The following is a 27,107-nucleotide window of genomic DNA, read 5'->3' as shown; positions in this document are numbered from 1 at the left end:
TGTATCCATGTAACTGAATGAAGTCATACAGAAACAGAGACTAATTGTATGTCCTTTGCCCCTCAGTGTGAACACAGCTCTGATTTCCAAATAGAAAATTCTTGCTTCAGAAGCAAGTCAATGGTTTGATAAATATTTGATTCAGAAGCTCAGCTTCAACCTCAACGGGATTGAGTGTACCAAATAATTTTGATTTACCCAATATGCCTCCAGGTCACCCCAGGGACAAGCAGTGTCCCTCCCAGGGGAGGCTGACCACCAGGCTTGCCAAGTGCAGCTCTCATTTCTCTTTGTGAAAAATCTGGCTTGCCTGTGTTTGCCACATAGTATTTTTATTCTGAAATGCAAATTCACACTATTTCAAATCCAGGTGAATACTCAGCACATCGAATCGCTGGTTTCAAGGCCAGGCATAGAGTAGCGACCTATCAAGTGACGACGTTTTTTAGATGTATTGGGTCCTGAAAAGGTGTTTGAAACAAGAATCAAATTAAAAAATGAGTGGTTACATATGTGTAACCGACCCTGTTGCAAGCCATTAAAGTGGAATGTGTCGAGGACGCCATTTCCCTCCATTCCAGAGACTCTTTCTCTGTGAGCTTGAACGGAGGCTGGGCCATTTTCCTGGCTGTTCGGGTAGGGTATTGCCTGCTCTGTTTGAATTGGGGGCAGGACTCACCTTGGGATCTCAGTCCAGGGTTCCCATTTGTGAGAAACATGATTGCAGTGGTAATGATTTGACTGCTGAAATATTGCTTTTCAAACACAAGCCCTCCCTCCCCCCCTTTTTTTTTAAAAAAAAACAGAGTCTGTATCTATCGTATCTGAACCAGCAGTAGTCCTAACAGCCATCTCTCTCCTCTAAGGGAGAAATGAGCTATCAGTTTTTCTCAGGCTTGAGCATTCTCCCACCTGTCCTCAATTTAATGCACAAATGAAAGCACATAAATCTTCCTGACGTTTTGGCGTAAAGCACCTACTTCAGATGGGACTCCTTTAGGAAACTCTGAACCTAGGTGCTTGGTTTTTGCATAAACTTTGCAAAATGAGAATTGTAACACGACTGTCTGTACACATACACACGCACCTCCCCCCAAAGGTGGTTGCATATGAAACGTGGAGAGCCGAAGGGATGTGGGTGAGGGTAGGAGAATAACATGTGTGCAAACTTAATATATCTTTTCCTCACCTTAAGTTGGACCCAGACAGTTAAATTATAATTACAGCCCCATCTGGAGGGGGAGAAAGTACAGTTCGTGAGAGCTCCAAACCTTTCAGCCATGGGTACTTTGTCAGGTAAAATAAACACACGTCCCGTTTTCAGCCTGGGGTCAAACTCAACAAAAGCCATGAAAGATGGGACACTCGTCAAGAAACAGGTTGTGAAATGGTCAGGATGACAGCAACAACAGGAAGAAGGAATGAAATGGTTGGTTACTTCTCTCAAACCAGATGGCTCAAGGAGTCTGCTCAAGGCTTACCTTAAAGGGAAACAAATCCTCAGCTAAACTCGTGGTGGATTGGTGCTGCGGCCAAGTGTGGTGGGTAGAGTGGGAAGGAGTCCTTCTCTGGCCAGAGAAATTGGTCCCAAGAAAGGCAACGACGCAGGCTGGGCCTTGGCCATCCGTGGAGTATTTTAAGCGAATCATCTCTCTGGTAACAAAGTGGTGAAGCTGTAAAACTAGAAACACTTGGTGACTGTGTTCCCTGACCAATGAAATAAGCTCATCTTGTTGGCTAAGAGAATGCAGGTGATGCGGGGGGTGGGGGGTGGTGTGGGGGTGGGGGTGGAGAGAGAGAGAGAGAGAGAGGGAGAAAGGGTCCTGAGTGCATTTGAGTCCCTGGTTGCTATCATTCTCAAAGCCAATTCATGCTACCTTTTCCACAGTCTGGTTCCACAGACCAGTAATTTCTCTCTTTTTGCTTCATGTAGCCCTGAGTTTCTGTCACTTGCTATCAAAGGGGCTCAGTCTGATACATCAGTCATAAAATGAAATTTATAAAAGGTTTACTTTTGTTTGATCTAATGGAATTGATGCTAATAATAACAATTGATAACATTTATTTAGGATTTACTATGTGCCATGCCCTATCCTAAGAATGTTCTGTATATAGTTTCTTTCATTTAATCCTCACAACCCCATGAGACAGGAGCAATTATTGTTCCCGTTTTACAGATAAGAAAATTGAGGAACAGAAAGGTAAAGAGACTTGTCCAAAATCTCACAGCTAAACCCAGGCCCCAGAGCCCAGTCTTTTAATGACCCCTTATTCTTCCTGTATGTGACTCATGATGGTAGACAGCACCATCACTCCCACCAAGCTGTGATTCTGATAAATGTTCTTGGGTGAGAAAGTAGAGTTAAAGCCAATGTGTTTAGAGTTTATGCCTAAGTCTATAAACGATTTTATTCACGCCACAGCCAAAACAGAGTGACAATTGCTGATCTCCTCTGATGGTTACATTTCAAATTATTGTAGCCCTTTATTTCCCCATAATTTTTCCTTTGTTTCCTTGAAACTTGCATCTTAGGGGAATGTGTTGTACAAGTGAGGACCATATGGCATATATATTGCAAGAAGAGCAAAAATATATGCATGAATGAATGAAATTGATAACCCTTGGATCCTTAGGGGCTCTCTCAGTGGTCCTCAGATTGGAGGGGGCATCAAAGCCACCTGGAGAGCTTGGTAAAGCCCAGATTGCTGTTTCTGATTTGGTTTCTGATTTGATGGGTCCGAACAAGAGAACGTGCATTTCTAACAAGTTCACAGGTGATGCTCATGTTCTGGTCTCGGTGCCTCACTTTGAACCATTGCAGCCAACTGGTTTGTAAGCACCTGTGAAGCATTCAGTCAATTCAGTAAATTAAATCAACCAATTTGATGATTTAGTTACACAGCTGATAGATTAGCCTGAGAGCCCTATGTTCCAAAATGGCCAAATCAAGGTGAGTATATTTCAGGGGCACTGAGATTAATAAAATGGCACACAAAAATATTCCAAAGTTTTTACAAGAAGAAAATATTAAACTACAATCTTTTTATTTAATAACTTCTTATATAAAAATTACTTGAGGTGGTGTGTTATTATTTGTTGTCTAGAAACATCACAGCTCTTCATCACTATAATTTGTTGCCAAGCGGTAAGAGCACGCCCCAATAAGTGATTACGTGCTTGCTTTCACCTGCAACTCATCACAAGCATACAATGAGGAATGATCTCAATGTCATCATCATTTATGTCAGCAGATGTTTGTCATGCAAATGAGTTTTGGGGAGCTGGGCTGATGTCATTTTACTCTCTTAATTTTAATTATTTTCTTTAAATGGACCAAAAGATGGGTTTGCTCCACAAAGAGGAATTATGATTCATTTTGTTTTGGGGTCACAAATATATTCTTTGGTGGTATCGGGTAAACTGTAGACACTTATTTTCATATGCAAGATTTCAGTTTAAAAAACTGAAATATTAAAAAAAACAAAACAAAACAAAAAAAAACTGAAATATTTCTTAGAGTCATAAAATATACTTACAAGTTAGTCTAACTGAACAAAATAGAAGGGAGGCCAAGAAATATCTTAAGAAAAGTTTGCTTTTTTAAAGAAATAATAATTATCACTTTTTGTTTATGAGAGAGATTGGCCTGCAGTTTTCTTTTCTCATAGCAGTTTTGTCATTTTTTGGTGTCAGGGTTATGCTGACCTCATAAAATGAGTTTAAAATTTTTCCCTTTCTTTAAGCTCTGAAAGAGTTTATGTAAAATTGCTATTATTTCTTCTTAAATGTTTAGAAGACTTCACCTATGAAAGCATTTGGGATGAGTTTTCTTTGTGGGAAGGTTTTTAGTTAAAGATTTCTTTTTTTTTTTTTTTAAAGAGTAGCCAGGGTGGCCCTTTATTTTATTTATTTATTTATTTATTTTTGGCTGTGTTGGGTCTTTGTTTCTGTGCGAGGGCTTTCTCTAGTTGTGGCAAGTGGGAGCCACTCTTCATTGCGGTGCGCGGGCCTCTCACTATCGCGGCCTCTCTTGTTACAGAGCACAGGCTCCAGACGCTCAGGCTCAATAGTTGTGGCTCACAGGCCTAGCTGCTCCGCAGCATGTGGGATCCTCCCAGACCAGGGCTCGAACCCGTGTCCCCTGCATTAGCAGGCAGATTCTCAACCACTGCGCCACCAGGGAAGCCCAAGATTTCATTTTTTAAACAGATTTCTTATTTCTTCTTGTGTTTGTTTTAAAAAGTTGTCTTTTACAAAGGATTTATCCATTTCATCTAAGTTTAATTTATTGCATAAAGATATTCATTATTTAATTTATTAATTTATTGAAGAAAGATATTCAACATAACCCATTGTGATTCTTTTTAAAATTTTTCAATTTAAAAAAAATTTATTTTGTTTAATTTATTGCATAAAAATATTCAACATAACCCATTGTGATTCTATTTAACTTTTTTTTAATTTTTAGTTTTTTAAAAATTTATTTTGTTTTCTCCATTGTGATTCATTTAATGTCTATATAATCTACAGTGATATGGCCTGTTAAAATCATGATATTGGTAATTTATGTTCTCTCTCTTCTTTTTTTCTTGATCAGTTTTGCTAAGGGTTTGTCAATTTAATCATCTTTTCAAGGAATCAGCTTTTGGCTTTGTTACCTTTCCCCATTGTATTTCTGCTGTCTATTTCTTTGCTTTCTATGCTAACCTGTATCATTTCCTTTCTTTTACTTTCTTTAAGTTTAATTTGCTAATCTATAGTTTATTAAGTGGAAGTTTAAATATTTTTTCTCCTCTTTCTCCTCTTCTCACATATGTATTTAAAGCTACAAATTTGCCTCCAAAATTGCTTGAGCTGCATCCCACACATTTTGATACGTCATGTCTCATTTTTTGTTCGGTTCAAAATATTTTATATTTTCCACTTAATTACTTCTTCAACTCATAGGTTATGTAGAATTGGGTTGTTTAATTTCCAAGCATTTCATTTTCTAGTTATTTTTCTATTATTGATTTCTACTTTGATTCCACTGAGTTGAAAAACATACTCCTTTAAAATTTGTTGAGGTTTGCTTATTGGTCTAGCACATGGTCTCTTTTGGTAAATGTTCCACATATACTTTTAAAAAAATCTGTATTCAGTAACTATGGAGTGTAGAATTCTAGATATGTTCGATTAGTCATGTTAGTAAGAAATTAGTTCTTCAGAGTATAAAATGAAGTACTTTCCAAAGTTTAAGGGGTAAGAGAACCACATTTACTAAGTGCTTACTCCTGGAATTTTGACATTTAACCCCTCAACAATGAATTATGAGTATTTGTCTCACTTCCATCTGACTACTCAGCATCTCTATCTGGATGTGTAAGGAGTATTTCAAATTAATATGTCCTGAAAGGAACTCCTGATTTCCCCCTTCAAATCTGTTCCTTTTTCCATCCCTTCATCTCAGTAAGTGCACCCCAGTGCTCATGCTGAAAATATTAGAAGTTGCCCCCGCTTTCTCTCTTTTCCTCATATTCACATCTTTTCCACCTGGAGGTTCTGTTCCCTCTATTTTAAAATATGTCCTAATCTGACTGTTTCTCACATCCCCCCTACTACTTCTCTGGTCTAAGACCCTGCCATTTCTTTCAAGGGTATTACTGTAGTAACTTCCTAATGGATCTGTCTGGTTTTCCTTTTTTTCCCTCCTCTCCCTTCTCCATCTCGAGACCCTGCCATCTCCTGCAACAGGGCACACAGATTTTGTCTCTCTCATAACAATTAGAGTCATTTTAAAAAAGCAGATCAAATCATTTCCTTGTTAAGAAACAAACAAAATTCAAAGGCTTTCTCTCATACTTAGAATATATTATAAAAACCTTACTATGATCTATGAGGCCCTTGGTGACCTGGCCCTCCCCGCTCTTGAATCTCATTTCCTACCACTCTCCCCCTTGCCCACTGCTCCAGCTATAACCACCCTCTCATTATGATTGGAAAGCGTCTAGTTCCTTCTTGCCTCCGCGTCCTAGAACTTGCTGATCCCTCTGCCTAGAAAGCTCTTCCTCCAGATCCTTACATAACCCACCCTTTCATTTCATCTTGATTCACGTGAAACCTCCTCAGAGAGGCGGTCATGACCACCCTATTTAAGATCCCATCCTACCTCCACTGTGCTATCACTTGTTCTCCACTTCTCCTGAATAAAATGTCTTCATAGTACTGGCCGATACCTCAAATTACTCATGAATCCATTCACTAATTGTGTTTATCTGTCTTCTGCACTGGAATATGGGTTCCATGAAGTCAGCACCCACGTGGTCTGGTTTATTGCTGAATCCCAACCAGGTAAACCAGTGCCTGGAACACAGAAAACACTCAGTAAATATCTCTTGGTTGAATGGATGTATAGATGGATGCAGAGTGGATGAATGTTTAACTGAACAAAAATAATTGTTTTACATCCATTTATATGAACCAATTAAGTTCATCCTTTCTAGGCAGTACTAGGTTGTTTTCATTTTAATTAGAAGGTTGGTTTACACATTATGAAAGGTTAAGCTTCTCAAAATAATCTGTGGATTCTAATGTCACTAATTTGGGTTGGAGCTGTCACCAGTTAGTTGGAGTTGGTTTTCTTTGAGAATGCAGAAACTCCATGCACAGACACAGGACATTGAACAACCATAAAGAATCACTTCATGCAGTAACTTTATACTGTGGTCATTCGTTGAAAATTTGCTAGTCAAGCTGAGGATCAGGTCCCTACTCTGACTTGCATTCTAAACATCTGTTCCCAGCAACGTCAGGATAGGTTATGCTGATGATTCTCAAACTTTGCTTCTAACAATTGCTGGTGTTAGAGGTAGACCTAAGAAATGCCTAAGAAATGACTACCTCTAAAGTGCTACATTGGTGGTCTTCTTCCAACACAGAGGATTAAATGATATTGCTAAATAGACTTTTCTTAACTGCTGTGCTGTGCATTCCCCTCTCCCAGAATTTTCCTTTTAAAATCTGTGGTGCTGCCTATCCCACTAACAGATTCAATAGTAGCAAAGGAATTTGCTGGAAGAACTCTGAAGTGACCAGGCACATGCGTTTTGACTACCTGATGTTTCTGAGGATGCTTGTTCAGGTCCTGGGAAGGCAGCCATGGATAAGATCAAGTCCCTGCCCTTGCAGAGATGGCTTCAATCTTGTTTGAGAAAAAGTTTAAAAAAGAAGATAATATTTAGGGTTGAGTTGTTAAATCTCATATCCTTACATAGCCAGTTTTAGCTAGAAAAATTGTTCCTAGGTCATGTGCTGGAAAAAACGATATCAGTGTTTCCTGGGGTTCTCCAGAGAGAACATAACTTCCAGATGTTCTTTCACTGAGCGTGTTGGGGAGCACTCATGTTAGAAAAGGGGGTCCCCTAAGCCCTGGGCTCCATTCTGAGCCTGGTGGTTGGGATCCATGATGTCTACCCTGCTGTGGATATTTTAGCTACAAATTCCACCAACCCCCTGTTGCATATATTTGTTTACTCAGCCTGTAATAAATAGCTGCATATACGGAGATTCCATCTGAACACAAACAGTCCCAGTCTTTAGAAGACTCTCCAGCAAAGCTCTGCGAGTGCGTGTGTGTTTCGGGGTAATCATCTCCAGGCAACCCCGGTCGGTCATAGAAGTTGTCATTGCTGTCATCTTCCTGTGAAATTCTTCATCCTTTTGAATGCTCATAAATGGGCATTTTCATGCAGAGTACATCATTTTGAATTGAATTTCAGTAACTCCTCCAGTGGCCGCCTGCCAGCCTGACAATGTCCGTCCTTGTGAAACTAGCCTCATGAGTGTGTTTGGAAGCACACTGGCTTTGGTTTTAGCAACAGACGAGGCTGAGTCCAGAAAATATTTTGTGATATTTATTTTTATAGCATGAATGAGCAAAACATTCAAGAAAGTGCTGATGGGTCTCTAATTCTCAAACTCCAGCTTAGAAAATAGAAATTTGAATTTCCTATTCCACCTCCCAACCCCACCCCATTCTCCCTTTTTTTCCAGTGGGGGCTGATCTTGCTGGCTTTGGCAGAAGCAGGGATGTGTTGAAATGTTGTAAATTACAGTTAATGTGATATGATTCTGTTTATCCTTGTCCAACACTGTTGAACCTACCAATTTTTCCCTTCTTGGCTTCCCATGAATTAAGGCAACAAGAGAATAGCCAGTTGGAAGACTGGACAATTTTCTTTTTCAGTCAGAGTAAAAGACAGGCACAGCTGATGAATGCTGGCCCTAAAGAAAAGGTTTTGTGCCTTGACAAGACGTTCAGAAAAAGCCCAAGATACTGCCCTATTTACTTCTGAAGAAAAAAAAGATTATGTTCTGGGGTGTAAGTAATAGAAAGCCTGATTCAGTTTCCTAAAGGAGATTCACACCAACAATGTTTAAATGGAAAATGTCAAGAACTTCATAACTAAGAACTGAATATTAAAGAGACAGCTGCCAACTTTCGGTTTCTCATTCAGAACTGGAAAGGTCGCCTCAAGCATATAGTCTGAGAGGGTCTTATTGTCCTGTCCTGACTCATTTAAGAGCACCGTATCTTCAGAGGCAAGCCTCTCGGACACAAGGGACTCAGGCACTCTGGTTGTCACAGTGCAAAATGACCAGGGCAACTAAGTTGTTCACTGGATTTGTTGGGAAAATGTGGCATCTGTCAGACTTCTATTAGAAGTCAAAAAATCAACAGGATTTTGTCTTCACGTAAGTTGAAGTTTTAAGAAGAGGATGTATCAGGGCTGTGGAGTTCTTTGGGGAGGAATTTTTAAAATCTACACATGTGGTTAGAACAAATAATCATGAATAATTGGGGAAAAAAGGTCCAAATCGATCATTTTCTGGTCTGGTTTGCTTTTAATATTGCATAACCCAATTTAGGTTTGGTTAGATGAACAAGACTGCATAGCAATGGCTTTAAAGAACAGTAGAGAACAGTTTAAGGGAAAATCCATTTTATCCCACAGTTAACTATAGGCTTTAAAAAAAATGCATAAAGGGTGATTAGGACAGCATGATGTGAACTTAAAAAAGAGGTTGATGATGAACACTTTAGAGTTTTCTAAAACAGAGACAGATGATGTTTCGTGTGTGTGGAGAGAGATATGACCCCTTGACAATTCCCCTGTACCCTACATGCAAACTTTCAGTGATGAACCTGATAACTCAGATTCTTTACATTTGTCTAGCACATTGCACATTTGTATATATTCATTTAACAGTCAGAGAACTTAAACGATTTGCCAGATACTATTCTAAGCACTTTCCAAATATCAAGCCAGCTAAATCCTCATGACTAACCCATGAGTTAGACCCTCATATTTTGTCCTTTTCACATGGGGAACTAGAAGCATCTGGAGGTGCGATAACTTCATTCATCCATTTAACTTTTCACTGACTCACCACACACTTATATCAAGCCCTTATGAAGTACAGACACTGTCCCAGAAGCTAGAGGCACAAGAGGACTTGGCATAGACCCCACTTGCAAGGCATTTTTGGAATGGTCGAGAAGACAGACATCTAAATAAGAACCCACAATAGAAAATGGTAAGTAGAGTGATAAAACTACGTATAAATAGTCCTCTCTCACACAGCATTATCTCATTGCACTCAGACACCAATCCTATGGTGTATTCATTTCTTCAGCTAATACCCACTGAGTGTCAATCCTCGGAGAGGTACAGTGCCCACTGTTATGAGATTAGATTCAATGAGGCTGACATTCATTAAAACTATCACAAACTGTGGGTGAGATGGTGCAACTACGGTAAGCGGTTTTAAAAAGTGACACAGAGCTAGAGGAGTGAACAGTGAGGGGATTTGACCTCATCGAGGAAGTCAGGAGAGGCTTCTCGAGGATGTAGCCCCATGAGGATGAAGCGGAATTAAGCAGGTAAGATGGGGAAAGTACTCCAGCAAAGGGCAGCAGGATGGCGTGTGGAGAATTGGACGAACTCACTGAAAGGAAGTCAGGAGAATGCAGTGCGATATGAGCAAGGAGAGGTCAGACCCAGAAGGTCCTTACAGACCATGTGGGGAGGAAGGCCATCCTCACCATGACACTGAGAAGCTACCGGAGTGTGTAGCACCTGGTGGGTCATGGTGCTGATAGGCATTTCTTAAGATGACTTTGGCTGCTTTGTAGGGAATACATTATAATGGGCCCAGAGGTGGAAGGTGAAAGATTAGATTTCCAGGAGGGAGATACTAGAGGGGTGGCTGTGGAGATACACAGAAAGGCAACGATCAAGAGCTACTTCAGGGGTTAAGATGACAGGATTGCATGTGGTGGATATGGGAATGATTCAAGGGTGCCCCCTTTTACAGATGGAAAAACAATGGTCAGAGAGAGGATGAGTAACTCTCCCAAGGACTCACGGTGGGTAAGAGAAGCCATCTTCCTTAGAGCTCTTTGAGTGCTGAGCCAGCACTTTTACCCTCTGTTTTAGGAGAACAAAGAAGGAACCAGAAACCTTGGTTGAGGAAACTGAACATAATTCTAAGAAGGAAAGAAAATTTGATCTGGGTTTTGAAGAATGTGTGGGGCACAGGAAATAGTGACATTTTGGACAGAGGAAGTTGTATAAAAGTGAACAAGATGAGAGGACTTTGCAGGGTGAAGGAAACTCTATATCTTGAGTGCGCTGGTAGTTAAAAGAGTTCATACATTCATCAAAACTCACCGAACTGCATTTAAAATGGGTCCATTTTAATAAGCATACCTGGTGCCCAGATCTTTATCTCTAGTACCTTCGCCCACCAAAGAACTAGGGCTCCTCAAAGAAATGGTTGCTTCTGGGGCTGGAACAGGTTTGTACAAGATGAGCCTGGAACAATTTGTGGAGCCAGAAAATAAATAAGAAAACATTATAAGAAATATAAATATGAATAAAGAAAAGAATAATAATTTTACAAAAAGACAAGCATTATCACAAGGAAGTGATAGCCAACTCGAAGGGGCTCCCATTGGCCAGATCTGGGAAAACTGGGGTACCAAAAAGACAGTAATAAATTATAAATCATTGAGGAAAAACAAGAAATTATGAGTCTATACTAATAATAAATAAATAGGGGAGGAGAGGAGATCTTCCTTCTTCTATAAACGGAGGCTGAATGTCGACTGGTAAATGTGGAGGGAGTGCTGCACACTTGGAAAACTATCATTTTGGAAAATTATCGTTTTGCATCCACCATAATAAATGGTGGATAATAATATTATTAATAATAATATAAATATTAATATAAAATATGATATAGTATTATAAAACATTATAATATGTTCTAAACCCCAGCTAAATCCATGGGGATAGTTTAATGAGGAGCAGGATATTTGAGTGATCTCAGAGAATCATCCCATAAATTGCCTATTAGTTGCAAGGGACAAAGTAGTAACTAAACAGTGGAGAAACTGGGTAACGTCACCATCACCAGTGGGGAGGATGGCCATTGTACGTCTCCAGATGTAATATTCATATCCGTACTTCCAGTTGTGGAATTGAAACAGGATTAAAGCAGAGGATACCAAAAGGTAAGTCTCAGATGAAGAGGGAAAAAATGGCCAGTGGATTTATTAAAAAAAAAGAAAGAAACTCACCCTATCAATCAGGAAAATGGAATCAAAGCAAAGCAGTATTGATTTTATCAGATTGATATTATTTAAATGATCAATGCTTTGCCAAGGGCATTAGAGAAGTAGAAACTTTCATACTGTTTGCATGCATATGTAAACTTGCCACATATTTTTAGAGGTTAATTTAGTGTTATTTATCTATGTTAAATATCCTTTCCTTTAGATTGAGCAATCTCAGATCTAAGACTTGATCCTAGAATACTCCACTAATCATATGCAGAAGAATCTTTGTTCCAGTGATGCTTAGGATAGAAAGCAGTTAACAACTGCTTATCGTAACAACTGGTTATCCTTTTCTGCATCTCAAATTACTGTAAATGTAGCAGCCTATTTCTGCGGATCTGGAATCGAGGCACAGCTTAGCTGGGTCCTCTGTTTCAGGGTCTCTCATGAGCTGCAGTTAAGGTGTTGGCCAGGACTGGAGGCTCATCTGAGACTCCAGTGGAGAAGGATCCACTTCCAAACTCACATCGTTGCTGTCAGGATTCCATTAATCGTGGGCTGTTGGTCAGACGCTGCCCTTAGTTCCTTGCCACGTGAGCCTCTCTATAAGCCAGCCAGAGACAGAATCCGCTAGCAAGAGGCAAGTCACACTCCCTTGAAGCTAATCACAGAAGTGACATCTCATCCCCTTTGCTTTATTCTTTTGATTAGAAGCGAATCATAAGCCAGCCCACGATGAAGGGGAGGCAATTACACAGGGGCACAAATACCAGGGGGTAGAGATCACTGGGGACCATCTTAGAGCCAGCCAGCCATGGCGACCCAAATGTATAATTTATGGTATCACCACACATGGGAAGCATCTCAGCAGTTAATAAAGAATGATGTGGACATGTGTGTGCACGGACTTGGAGCCTCTTCTCAAACCTATTGTTAAGTGAATAAAGCAAGCAAGGTTATTCTGCAAACAAATGTGACACCATTTGTATAGAAATAGAATATTTTTCCAAAATTAAACATGTTTATGTCTATATATATATATATATATATATATATATATATATATATATATATATATGCATTCAAATACAAAGGAAAAGACTTGGGCAGAGACACATCCAACCCATTGATGGTGGTTACCACTGGAAAGAGATGTGGGTTCGGGGTGGAGGTGGGGAATAATGATCAACTTTCTCATTTTATTCATCATACTTCTTCTTTTTTTTTTTTTAAAGTGGGAATATATTTGTGTATTGTACATTTGTTTTTAAAATAGGACTTGGACTGGGAAACCAGGGCTGTGTCCAAGAGTGTTAGCTTTGAAAGTGTAGCATGTTATCCATAAATATGTCCCAACAGTGCCTTTTCATTGTCCACATTTTAAAGGTTTGCTTGGTTTTCCAACCCAGTTTTTTCTCAAATGTTTGTGACTATGCTTGGAACAAGGGGGCTGTAAGGGCTCTGTTGTCCCAGACCCAGGAGCTGCTCTGGAAACACACAAGTAGGGCTGCAGGGAGCTGGCAGCTGGATCCTATCGAACGCTCATCTTTCTCAGACACAAAAGAAGAACCACAGTAGCCACCCAGAGTGGAGCCTGGTGCTGCAGGGCACTTCTGGGAGGCCACAGGAAGGGATGTGGGACGAATAGGCCCTTTTGTGGTGTGTCTTTTTGTTGGTTGCATGACCCACTTTATAATCAAAAGATGAACCCAGGCTCTCGTGGCTGGAGGTGCAGTTCAAGACCAGCGCTTGCTGGTGACGTTGGGCCAGCTGCCTCATCGCTCTGTACCCCAGTGGCCTCATCTATAAAATGGTGATGGTGACCACATTGCTGTCTCAGGCTTCCTGTAGGGTTTAAAGGAGCTGATACATCTGAGGCACTTGGCTTAGCGCCCAGAACATATTACGCACTCCAGGAGGTGAGCAGCTACTGCTGTTGTTGAGGTTCTTTAGTGTTACCCACAAAAGTTGGCATTTACTAAACCCTTACCAGTTTCCTGATCCTGGCTCTGTGATAAGTGCTTTAGACACATGATCTCATTGAATTTGCTCACTCTTCCAGAGCGGAAGCTACTCTTAATAATCTTCCCATTTCACGGACGGGAACTCTGAGGCTCAGAGAAGTTAAGTTAGCTCTCCAAGTTCATAAACTAGGAAGCGATGGTGCTGAGATTTGAACTCAGGTTTGTCTGTCTCTGAAGCTACCACTCTTAACAACAATACTCACTTGCTTCCTGGGCCTTAACACCACGTTATTTTGCTCTCAGGCTGCGAGGAAGGTGCCATGAGGCTTTAGAGGACTTGGCAATGGACCAGAGCACCCAGGAGAGGACTAGACCGTAGTCTCTGCTGTAAAGACACTACAAAAATGGATGAATAAACAGTCAGGGTGGGAAAGTGTCTGCAACTTCCTCAGAAACCACCGACCAAGGAGACCGAAAAATAAATAGGTGAAGATAAATTGGATTTGACATATATTTAACATGCTTGATGTGCATGTTATATAAATCCTTGTACTCAACAGAGTACCCCCATTCTTGTCACACGCATGGAATATTTACAAAACTTAACCAAGATTTCCATTTTATCTGTTGGTGGACCTAGAGGCACTGCCACAAAAGTACAAGACTTCTGGGAGAACCATTTAAAAAGAACTTTCTAGAAAGCCCGTTGCCTTGATTCCATGTGAGCCTCCAGACATGTTCACATACACATGCCTCATTCCATTTGAATGAATAAAGAAAATACCATCTTCATTTTACCTGTAAGGCAACCAAGGGTCAGACAATAACCTACCAAAGGTGCATCATTTGTAAAGCACGGAGCTGAGAAGGAAACCACAGGGGCTTTCTTGTTCTCAGGCACAGCAACGTCTGCCCTCCAAGGTGCTATGCCTGTTCAGGACTCCAAGGTTCAATGAGAGTTTCACGGAAAAAATGTTTCTTGAGGTAAGTTTTCCAGATACCCTTCTTTTCTTCCAACTTGTTTTCTGAAATAAAGCTTCAGACTAAGGATGAAAGCCTGAAAATCAGAAAGACAGACAATGACAAGGGTTGGCAGGCACATGCAGAAATTGAAACCTTTTTACATTGTTGGTGGTAATGGTGCAGCCATTTTGGAAAACAGTTTGGCAGTCCCTCAAGATGTTAAAGTTACCATATGACCCAGAAATTCCACTCCAGGTACCCAAGAGAAATGAAAACACACAACTGTGCAAACACTCGTACATGAATGTTCACAGTAGCATTATTCATAATAGTCAAAAAAAGAAACAACCCAAATGTCCAACAACTGATAAATGGAGAAACAGAAGGAGGTATATCCACACAATGGATGAAAAGGAACGAAGTACTGATACGTGCTACAAAGTAGACGAACTTGCAAGTATTATGCTAAGTACAGAAGCCAGTCATGAAAGGCCACATATTGTACAATAATATTACTGTGCAACGTCCAGAACAGGCAAATCCATAGAGATTGAAAGTAGATTCGTGGGTATCTAGGGTCTGGGGATGGGTGGCACGGGCATGACTGCTCATGTGTACTGTGTATGGGGTTTCTTTGCGGCGTAATGGAAATCTTCTAAAATTATATTATGATGATGGTTGGACAACCATGAGTGCACTAAAAAGTACTGAATTATTCATTTAAGAAGGGTAAATTTTATGGTATGTGAACCACATCTTAATAAAACTGTTAAAAAAAAAAAAGAATGCAAGCCTGACTGCCAAGATGCCCTGATTTTGAAAACTAAATGAACCAACACCTGACATTTGCTATTTCTCACGTGAAAGTGTGCATAACTGGGGGAGATGACTTCCAGTGGAGAAATCAGTAAAGACTACAGAATGAGGCATTTGAGCCTGAAAGGTTGGGAGCCTTCAACTGTGCCTTAAGAAATGAAATAGACTCGGCATATGTAGGAAGGTTACTGTTCTAGATGAAAGGAACAGTGTGAGTGAAGCTCCAGAGCTGAAAAGGCAGAATCAGGAAACACTGACCAACACTGTTTGAATTAAACAAAGAAAACCTACTGTATTTTTTTAACCATACTAACAAATACAGATATAAATAATTTTTGGATAACTTATATTGGAAGTGAAAAGGAAAAATACAAAACAGTTCATCGAGGTTCACTTTATAAGATATGCTGGTCGGCAACCTTTATTCTTGCAAGCAAAATCTATTGGTCATGGATGGCTTCCATTAAGAAATTAAACATGGATCTGGAGATGCTAGTAACACTTTTTTTAAAACATTAACTGAAAATTTAATGCTAGCACACCCATTTTCAGCCATCATCTGGTCTCTCTCTTTGGTTGGATGGCTGGTACAGGGTGGTCACAAGCCAGCCAGACTCAGACTAATAAAATGGCAGGTAGTGTTTCTAGTAGTAGACATTCACGCTCTCAGAGGAGAACCTCCACACGGCAGGTAGCCGGAACGATGACTGTCTTAGAGCCTTCGGTGGAGATGACTCATTTCAAGCCCAGGGCAAACCAGACATCCTTTTATAGAGAGATAGATTAAACAGCTTTTCAGATCCCCTCTTCTCTACAAACATGTATCAGCAAGCCTAATGTCCTATACGTTTTCTGCTTTTGGTTCTCTGCTCAAAAATCGTATGGGTCTCTATGTTGATTCACTAAAGGCAGCGATGAAGAATATATCTCATATTCTCATTGAATTCCTACCTCTACATAAGAGAATAAATTAAGGCATTCATTAAAGTAGGAATTAAGTAAGGATGAGTCCTGCTCTTTCAGAGACTGAATCCAGAGAGAGAACACAGATAGAGCCACCGGTTGAAAAGAAATTGGAAGGTAGCTGAAGAGATAATGAATGATAGTAAACCTCCAACCTGCAATCCTTGAGGTCTCGTGGGGGCTCCAGGCAGAAGGTCACGTGGGTGTTCCAGGAGCGCAGGCAAAGGTGGAGCGAGGAGCAGTGGGACCTGTAGGCGGAGGCTGAGAACAAAAGAATATGGCCTCTTCCAATCAGTCTTTGTGGGAGCAGAGGTGTATGTGAGCACATGTGTTGGTGTGTGTGTAGGTGTAGGACGTGTGCGTGTGTGTGTGTGGAGGGTGTCAACGGAACACCATAATATCCTTTGTATTGCTTAGGGTTTCTAAGAAGCATGATGTGGCTGGAGATTCTGCTGCTGCTGCTGCGTCTGTGACCAACATCACAACTGCCTCTCCTGCCACTAACAGTGATAACTTCCACTAATGGGCCACCCAAGCCCGGTGCCTCCCACACATCATCTCTGAGCATCCTCACAGCCACCAGCCGATGCTGGCTGTAAAAACCCAATTCACAACTAAGAAACATGAGATCCCTGGTCTCCCACAGCCATGGGTTGGAATTCACCCCCAGCGATGCCAGACACCAAAACCCGACTCCATCCAGGGCACCGGGACATGGTGACAGAAGGGTTTACTGAGTTCTTTGATACTGGAGAAGTGAAGGGGACCCTCAGCTGGGAAAGGCTTGAAGAGGGCATATTAGGATGGGAAATCTGCAGTGAGGTAATTTTGTTTTATTTATTCCACGTTTGAGTTCCATAGCTGGGCCAGTGGCTTTTGAGAGTTCCTTCTTTCACGGTAGCTGAACTGCCCAGAGTACATGATAGGGAAAGAGGAAGCAGGGAGGCAAGTCCTCCTCAACCTCCCAAATGAGAGAAAGATGGTTTTTCCTGACACACACAGACAGGCACCTGGGGCTATCTGGGGATGGAGCCCCCAGGCAGGCTGATTTGAAATGCTTCCAAGCAGATATCATGCTTCAAAGAGTTGGCCCCTGTGGGGCAGGAGCTGAACCTGAGTGTGGGAAGGGGATGAGAGGGCTGGAACTCAGGCTGTTCTCCCATCCCCCAGGCCCGAGACGGTTTGTTTAACCCCTCAGGGGTGCTGTGTGCCTTCCTTGTCGAGGTGGTTTGTGGCTTAGTGAAGCGATATTTATAGAGTGCTCTGTGATTCTTGGGCGAACATTCGTTTTATAAATGAATGATCAAATTTATTAGCAATGAGTAACTAATCCGTCTACATTTATTTTGTTGATAATACAAATTTACAAGGTTTTAATTGCCAGTTTTAAAACCCCAAAAACCCATATATAAATACATCGGTAATAAAATATCTTCTCACTGTGCGCTTGACTTCTGTAGTTACGTCAAGGGCTTATGAGGAGGGTCTGAAGGAGGTTACAGATGTAATCACAAACCTTGCCTAAAAGGATTCAGGGCCAGAAACATTCTAATTCAAACCTAGTTGGTTGTAATTTCATGAGTTTTAATTGAAATGCTCCTACTGATAATAATTATTAATAATTTTCTTTATAGTGCTTATTAATGTTAATAATCATCTTTTATTTCTACTGTTATCTCATGTAATGCCCCATGACCTTGCTGCTCTGAGTGTGGCCCCCAGACAGCAGCATCGTGTCACCTGGTAGCTTGTCAGAAATGCAGGATCTCAGGCCTCATCCCAGACTTACCAAGTCTGAACTCACATCATAACAAGATCCCAGGCAATTTGTGTGCACATCTAAGTTTGCTGTCTGCTACATCCTGAGGTGGTTATAGCCTCTCCCGTTTCATAGTCAAAGAAACTGAGCTTCAGAGGAGTTCAGTGCACTGCCCACAGTCCCAGGGTCAAGCTGGATTTGAATCTGGCCCGTTGTACTCAAAGTGCTCAGCCATGAGCCAGATGCTGCAGGTGTGCAGAGTCCACACAAGCGTCCAGAAGCGTGGACTTGTGAGGACAGTGATGACAGTTCTGGGCCCCTAAAGTAGTGACTTCACTGGGCTCTGGTCCATGGGTTGTATTCTCAGCTCTTTGTACCTTCATCCTTTAGACCTGGTGTGGGGGAAGCTTGTGATGTCCAGTCTCTGTGCCATGCACCTCAGAGAGACCAAGAGACTTCTCCAGGTTGGGACCAAGGGTGGTCTCACATAACACGTTCCTTCAGTGGTAGAAATGACAGTTGACTTATTGCTTAAGAAAAATAACCTATTTTAGAACAGTGATTTGAATCCCAGAAAGTCAGAGAGTGTCTGAGGCCAAAGTGGAGTGGTATATTCATTAACAGCAATTTAACAAATACAGACAGTTCTCCGTATCCACAGATGCGGGACCCACGCATACAGAGGGCAGACTCTGGGATTTCAGCATCCATGGACTTTGGTATCCAGGGCAGGTCCTGGAAGCAATCCCTCATGGATACAAGGGGTGACTGTATTTAATGAGTGTTTACTATGTGTCAGAAATTATCCTGAACGCTATGAATAGAGTGAGGCACAAAGAGGAAAAAGTTTAACGAGTAAGATGATTTCAGCCAGGCCTGGATACAAAAGGAAGTCAAGTAACTTCTCTGCCTTCAAGTTTGAGCTGATGGATGCAAATGTCAACTAGAGCAAGACTCATGCAAATTACCCAAAGTACTTGCACTGTCTCACTATTTCCCTTTATTATGGTGGCCATAACTTAATCTGCTGTCACCCTGAATGCATCTACTTTATCTAAGACAAGAGGTCTCCATTTGTTGGGCTGAGCACCTTTGATGTTGGCCAGGCTCAGAATCTAAGCATGAAGAGAAAGAACAGATATTGGGGTACATGGAGCCTGGCCTATTGGGCATCTCCCCTGCAAAGTACTCTTCTAGCATTGTACTCAGCAACTCCCAGACTCAGTTTGCCCAGCTGGCAAGTAGGTAGGTAAATATCCTCTTTACTGATGCAAAAAATATACGACTTGGGTGACCAGAAAATATACAGGTGTTTTAGGAAGTCAATGGGTCGGTATTCCTGCACAGGTCTCTGCTTTCTGAAATCTCTGGCAGAACTTTTTAAAAAATAATCCTCTCCTTCTGCACTTTATTGAAATCATTCAGAGTACCTTCTGAGACCAGGGCCTTCCAAATTTATGATCTGTCATCTGGTACTTTCCCCTAAGGGCAAAGTTCCTCAGCAAGGATCACCCTTCATTGAGTGCCATTTTCAAAGAGTTGCATGGGGCTGGAGGAAGAAAGTCACTCTCCCAGTGGAACCACAGACAATGCGATTTACACAGGCCAAACCTCATCCAAAGCTCTGAAAACTGCTCCTAGAGGTTGTCTGAGGAGGGGGGCAGACAGACAAAGACCCTTCACAATTGCCCTTTGTTTCTAATTTTATTAGAAATTATCTTAGGATTATTGAATGAATAGGCATTTAGGGATATAGTTTCATCTTTCTGGGTGTCCCCTTATTAGATTCCTGGAGACTAAACCAAACCCAGGCCACCCAAAGAACACAACGTGGATGCCTGGGTCACTTCCTGGATCTGCACTTTCACAGACTTAAAACAGTCACTAGTCACAGTTGCTGGATTCGAAAATGGGCAAGTCAAGCGGGATCCCTGCCCTCAAAGTGTCTTGGATAAGACAGTTGATGGACAGTGAGGATGACCAGTGCCCCACATTTCAAACATGGATATCTGGTCTACCCTTGTGTACGGGGGTTCATTCTGCATGTACATGGATTTCCTGGAAAAGGGAGTTATTGGGACAAGGTAGATGCCACAAAAGGTGTCTAAGAATATGGTTTAGAATTTCTCACCACAAAGAAAGAATTGTGTGTGTGTCTTTTTTTTCTCTAGCAGTGACAAGACATTGTCCCTACTCCCAGTAGAGCTTATATCACATTAGGTAAGAGAAGTGGCATAAAAACAAAAAATAACATTGTGAAATGTGGTAATTTCTAGGAAATGACCATGATACTGTTTTCATGGATGTTTCCTTTTTTACTGAAAGTTGCAACTTCCGTGTATGTAAAATTCCCAATAAGTCCAAGTCTTCAGAGAAAGAATAAGCTCGGAGGAATAGGGGCATCAGTTTGACAGAAAAGAAGGTAGTTGAGTGAGTGATCCAGGAAGATCTCTTTGAAGAGGTGGCAGTTTGGTTGTGACCTGAAGAATCAGGTCTTAGTCAGGAGGGTCATGGGCAGCAGACTCACAGGTCGACAACAAAATGTGTGAAGGCCTTAAGTGGGGCCAAGACCTGGATGTTTTCCAAGACTTGGAAGAAGGTCAGTGAAGCTGCAGTGCATTGCAGGGACAGAGAGGAGAATGAACTGAGCTGGTTTTGGAAAGGAAGGGAAGGGTTAGATCACGCAGGTTATGTGGCCCTTCAGTGAGACATTGACATGATTTGTTTTAAGTTTTAACAGCAGCCCTCTGGTGGTTGTATGGGTGGCAGAGCTTAGGGAGCACTTCAAAAGCTCCTGAAAGGGTTGAGACCAACAATGGCCCAGGTCCATAATGATGGAGCTGAAGAGAAGCAATTCTGGGCATTAGAGTTCATAGAGTTTCTTGAGTGGTTAGATATTAGTGGGTTTTTCAAGGATGTTACCAGGTTTTTAGCTTGAGGTCTTGAGTGGATATGCAGATCAATTTACTAAGGTTAGCTAAGATTGCAGGAGGACCTCGTTTTGAGGGGGGAGAGGAAAAATAATAACTGAGGAACCATCACCCTGGAGGTATGACTATGCAGAAAAGCTGCCCTCACCAAGATGTTACTGTTGCTCTGTTTTGGGTCATCAGGAAAATTCCACCCTAAGTGATTATTGATGCCTGCCATGACCACAGCTGGGGAAGTTATGGCACAGTTTTTAGATATTTGCCATTCCTGCCTTACCAGTTATAGGACAATGTCCAGCTCACAGGGCTCAGCCTGTTGGCAGATCTGTGTTGAAGCCCTTGCCAGGTACTGTTCTAGACACTGTCAAGGCATGTTGAATGACTAATTGACAAGAACCAATTGCAATGTTTTCCTTCAAGTTTTCATGCAAGCATCCTCAATGGAGAAAAAAGGATTTTGTTTCTTTTAGAGTAGTGAATGTCTCCTCTTCTTAGATGGTATACAGATGTCCTCAGGTGGGAAGTCTAGGGTTTACTCTAGAATCTGAAGTTTTATACACATGGCAACTTCTAGTTGAATGGGACAGCCATGAAAATTTGCAACAAGAGGATAAATATTCTATCCACAATTTTTTTTCACCATTTTAATATATGACTAAAAAAAAAAGTCTTGATTTTTACTCTTTGAAGGTCTTAGCTGTGGACTACTAAGGGTATGGCTCTTTTGATGAGAACAGGACCTCAATTCCAGAGTTCGTTTCAAATAACATCGGGTCCGAGGCCAAGTGCCTTGTGTCACTGGCTGGTCAAACCAAACTGAGAGTGCCCATTACAGAAAGACCTTTATTGCATTTTATCTCTTTAAAGCAGCAACCCTTCTTGGCAGCTGGAGCTGCCTTCTCTGGATCCAGGTAGTGGCTGTAAAGGAGGCTCAGGTTTCTGGTCAATCGGAACACAGGTGGGGCTGGCCTGTGGACACCAGCAGCCTCCTGGCCTGGGCTAAATAGGGGTTTAGTGGACCTCCTTGGGAACTGTCAGGGAAAAAAAAAATCCACTCTTGGAGTAGGAAGAAATAAATTCAGAATCAAGGAAGGGAGAGGCAGCTTATAGTAATAGTCTCTTATCTCTGTACCGTGCGCTGCGGCTCACAAAATATATACATTATTCTATTTGGTTCCCCCTCCAAGAAATATTGTGTGTTATATAATGTTATCCTCATTTTACAGTTTTGGAGACCCAGGCTTACAAAAAGAAAGTGACTTGACCAAAGCCACAGACTAAGAAACAGGACTTAAATTCAGGTCTGACTTCAAGTCTAACCTTCAAGGGCAAGCTTTAAGGAAAGTAGAAGGAACAAAAATTTATTGCATTTTACGTTGTGCCAGCACAGTGCAGTCCTGGGGTTCAGAGAAGAATTAAATATTGCTTACAACTTCACTTGTCATAGCTGATGTTACTTAAGGCATGATGTTTAAAACAAACAAACAAACAAATAAATATAAACCAGTGTCTCAGGGATTGAAATGGATACTGGAATTAACACGTGGCCTCTTTCCCATTTAGTGAAAATGCGAGAATGATTTAGAACAGGGGTCAGCAAACTACAGCCCACAGGCCCAATCTGGCCTCCTGCCTGTTTTTATAAATCACAGCTTATTGGAACACAGCCACGCCCATTCGTTTGTAGTGTCTACAGCTGCTTTCGTGCTTCAGTGTCAGAACTGAGTAGTTGCAACAGAGACCCAAGCAGCCTAAAAAGTTTACTATCTGGCCCTTTACAGAAGAAAAACTGCTGACCCCTGATTTAGAAAACATCTCATCTTGACTTGAATCGTGGACTCATTCTTTAAAGGCCTTTTAAAATAGGAATTACAGTGAGGGGTAGATTACATACTGGCTAAAAATATAAATTTAGTATTTAAAGTACTTGGATAAGATCTCTGGATGTCCTCTGAACATGAAGTGAGGGATATCTGGGGCACCACATACACGTCTGAGGACAGCGTAAGAGAGAAGTTATCTACAAGGTATCTACTAGTGTCACCTGCCATGGATGGAACAAGGGAGCAAGGCTGTTGCTACAGACTGTTTATATCCCCGACGAAATCCATAGGTTGAAATCCTAATCCCCCGTGTGATGGTGTTTGGAGGCAAGGCCTTTGGGAGGTGATTAGGTCACAAGAGAGGAGCCTGCATGAATGGGATCAGTGCCCTTATAAAAGAGACCCCAGAGAGCTCCCTCTGCCATGTGAGGACACAGTGAGAAGACTGCCGTCAATGAACCAACAAGTGGGCTCTCACCAGACACTAAAATCTGCCATAGTTTGACCTTGGACTTCCCAGCCTCCAGAACTTTGAGAAATAAATGTTTGTTGTTTGATCCACACAGTCTATGGCATCTTGTTACAGCAGCCCGGAGAGACCAAGACAGGAGTGTGTCATTCAGGCCTGGTTAACCGTATAGAAACAACCCGTATATATTGGTTCTTACCTTTCTTTCTCACATCCCAGGCCAGTGTGGGGGAAGCACTATGCTCCACAGAGTGATGCACGGACCTAGTCGCTTTCATCGTGTGGCTCTACCATCCTCCAGGGCCTCAGAGACCTCGACTGGGTCCTATGCAGGCAGCCAGCAGGAAGCAGAGGAAGAAACGTGGGGAACAGAGCAGGAGATTTTAGGGGGCATTTTTGGAAGTGACACACATCCCTTCTGCCCACATTCTGTGAAATTGGGAAATGCACTTTAGAAGCGTACTAAAGACGAAGGAAGGAGGGATATTGCGAAGAACCAACCAGATTCTGCCTAATGATCTATGGGGATCAGATAAAGTGTTTGAAGTTTACAAGCTCCTGGGCCAGAGTCTCCATCCTTTCTCCTTTCCTCCCTCCCTGCTTTTCCTCCTTCCCTCCCTACTTCCCTCCCTTTTTATTTGTTTATAGTCTTACGTGTAGAGCGCAGTCCTTGGTCATGATGTCTACAAAAGAAACGTAAAGAACTAGTCCTTGTCCTGTGATCCGTGTTTCTCATTCCACCTAAATTGATAAAGGGAAAAATTAGAAACCAATAAATGCAGGAATCCTGCTCCCACCACAGCAACAGTGATGGAAGGGGGAGCTTGGACACCAGGCTCGAAAGCAGAAAGGATTGGGAACATTTGGCTTGTGCATGTGTGAGTTTAAAGCGGTATTTAATTAAAAAGTTGCAAGCTCATGAAACAAAGGCTTTTGTTTGGCTCTCCCTCGTATAATCCCAGTTTCTAGGAAACAATAACTTGTGATTTATGGGTTCCCTTTTTACAGAAGTATGGAAGTTATATGTAGCTCATGTTCAAATGAGAAAAAAAAATTCCATGATGGTAACTTATTATCTGTTTGGCTAAAAAAGGACAAAGGACAAATCCTGGAACATCTTTCTTTGCCATTTCATATTTATGACACATCCTGTTGGTAAAACGTTATTCTCAAGGCAGGCTCTGGAGTTTATTATTTTTGTCTTCTCATTCTTCATGACTGCATCATTTTTTAAAAATGCCAGGCCAGATGGAGGCTTTCTTCCTTTTGGGTCAGGGGTGGAGAAGAGACTGTGTGAAACCGTGGATCGTGGATCCTATAGCGTGCGACTCACTTTTAAGAGGAAGAGGGTTGTGTCACAATTCATGGGCTTTGCATGACCTTGTTGGAGTTTATGCTGAGGAATGCTCCAGTTGGGAGGATAGATTGTTGTAGAGGTACTCTGAGCTCCTCGGAGAGTCACTTTACCACTTTGTGGCTATTTCACCATCTGAAATTATTTTTAGTGACGTTAGTCACTGTGTATTGTCTGCATCTCCTTCAATGAACCTGTGTGAGCCTCTGATAGCCTGGCTCATCCACTGATGCCTCCCCAGTGCCTAAAATAGAGCTTGGCACATCATACGCCATCTGTCATATTAGGGGAGAGGGAGAAGGAATGAATGAAGGAGTGAGGGCATAGCGGTAGGGGATAGATGACAGGCACTTCCTATCTACCTACACCACCATGTCTAGAGTTGAAGAGGGATGTACCCTAAGACTTCATGCCTCCCCTTGGCCAAGACCAGTCACCTCCCATTGATTGGGGTCCATGGATTTGTCTGCACTAATCACTCTGGAAAATTTCCACCAGTGACAAAATGGTGTTCCATTGACTGAAACACTGGTGAGGGGAAGCATCAGTAAATTCCTAATTTGTCTCTCGGAGAGAAAGTACCTTGGTTGTTTGTTTAGAGGCCTTTATTACTGTAATCCAATTCTAGTCTAAGGACATTGGGTCTCTTTCTTGGAGTGCTGTGGGGAAGGAAATATTTTCAGAAAAATATTTGTTCTTCCAGATTTCACTTACGAGATTTCCTTCTTAATAGGAACCAAATCAATAAGATGCCTGAGAACAAACATTTCACTACTCTCCCAGCTGCTTCTAAGGATATTAATTCATCCCGGCACTGAGCTGGTTTCTGGGACTCAGACATGGAATGAAAATCTTTTCTTGTTCCTGGGAGTTGGTGAGGCTCTGCTTGGCCTCCCTGTGCTCACTCCTAGATGTGGGTTACCAGCTCAATCCATGGCAGGAGGCCTCCTGCTTGGAGGAATTTCAACACATACCAGCTGTAGGACCTTGGGCGGAATTCTTAACCTATGATGTCAGTTTTCTCATCTAGAAAATGAGGATAATGGTAGCTTTGAACCTTGTAGGTTGCTGAGAGAATTAGGTAAGGTAGTGCTCTGTGAAGGGCTTAGCATAACATGCAGCACATAGTAGGAGACTTGCCATGTTATTTACTGTTGCCATATTTATTATTACTCCAGCTACATGAGGAATCCCAAGGATGGCTGGATTTTATACAGACTGTTTTAGAAGAAGTTGAAGTATCACATCGTAGGATGAACTAGATAAACTAGGGTATCTTCAACCCATAGAGTCTATGTCTCTCTGGTTTTTCTGTCTCACTTTAGTCACAAGTTAACTAAAAATTATGCAACTTAAAAATTCCTTTTCCTGGAAAGTCTGAACAGTCATGACTTCTTACATCTATTACACCAAATGGCCTTACTGCAAATCTCAGCAATTTAGAGTGTCATCATGGTCTAAAAGGAGGACAACAGATCTAGTGCATGGCAGCTGACGCCCCACATCCAAAGCACAGAGCAGACGTTACTAATGAATCAGGGCACCAGTTCTGCCAAGCCTAGACTCAGTCATGCATCTGAGCACATCACTCCAGACTCTCTCTCAGCTGACTAGATAACGACACATGTTTCCTTCCTAAGGAAGGAGGCCATGAGAAGTACAGGCTCTGGTTCTGGTTGAACCACTTACCAGCTATAGGGCATTTAACTTCATTTTTCTATATTATAAAGCTTATGTTTTACTAAAGCTCAAATAAACATTTTTGCATCCTCCTTACATTGGGAGAGTGACATGAGGGGACAAAGTTTTATAGCAACTTAACTCACAAGGAAGTGGCCTTTAAGCTCCAGAGAGAACTGGCTCAGCATCCACCTCATGACTTACATGTCTGTTCTTCAGACCCCCAAAATGTTTGTGACTTCCAGGGCAGGTCTCTTGTTCACAATCACATTTGTCTCAAAACTGCTGCTTCCACTTAATGTTACCTCATGTCCGCTGCCCCATGTGGGGCACACTGACTGGCTAAGGATCCTTCCTAGCCTTTTTTCTAGACGTACACTCTCCTCCCACAGCACATGACCTTTGTGAATATAGTAAGTTTGGGCAGATGGAGGTGGGTTTGGATGTTGGCCATTCCTGTTCTAGAAATCCATTTGGCTACTTTATGGCTACCATTTATGTATTTTTTCTATCCTTCCATCCCCTCTCCTCCTTTTCCCTCCTTCTTTCACTTCTTTTTTAAAAACTCACTGCACCACCTCTTCAAGTTCTCTGGCTCCTTCACATATCCTTTGTGCCTTCTCTTCTCTCCACTTAACTGTCTCAGTCCTTTCTTGGGCACAACTACAAAAGTCAGAATCTTCCCATTTGAAATTCAGTCCTACTTCAGACCTGCCCCCTTTCTCCAGATCCTGACTTAAGTTCTATCTTCTCATACCCAAGTAATACCTCATGGTACTTGGT

At 41.7% G+C, this 27,107-nt stretch overlaps 1 long non-coding RNA gene across 1 annotated transcript; it reads right to left on the bottom strand.

The window, feature by feature from the left end:
• Positions 1–6,225: 6,225 nt before the first annotated feature.
• On the bottom strand, positions 6,226–10,825 carry LOC309828755. Its single transcript, XR_014297353.1, has 3 exons — positions 10,753–10,825; positions 7,095–7,181; positions 6,226–6,343 (listed from the first exon to the last, which is right to left on the bottom strand). It is a non-coding gene; the product is annotated as an uncharacterized lncRNA (long non-coding RNA).
• Between the last annotated feature and the right edge of the window lie 16,282 nt (positions 10,826–27,107).

The sequence above is a fragment of the Grampus griseus genome, assembly GCF_964374135.1.
Source record: "Grampus griseus genome assembly, chromosome: 10".
NCBI lineage: Eukaryota > Metazoa > Chordata > Mammalia > Artiodactyla > Delphinidae > Grampus > Grampus griseus.
The sequence above is the reverse complement of the archived record's forward strand: the minus strand, read 5'-3'. Positions and strand labels throughout refer to the sequence as shown.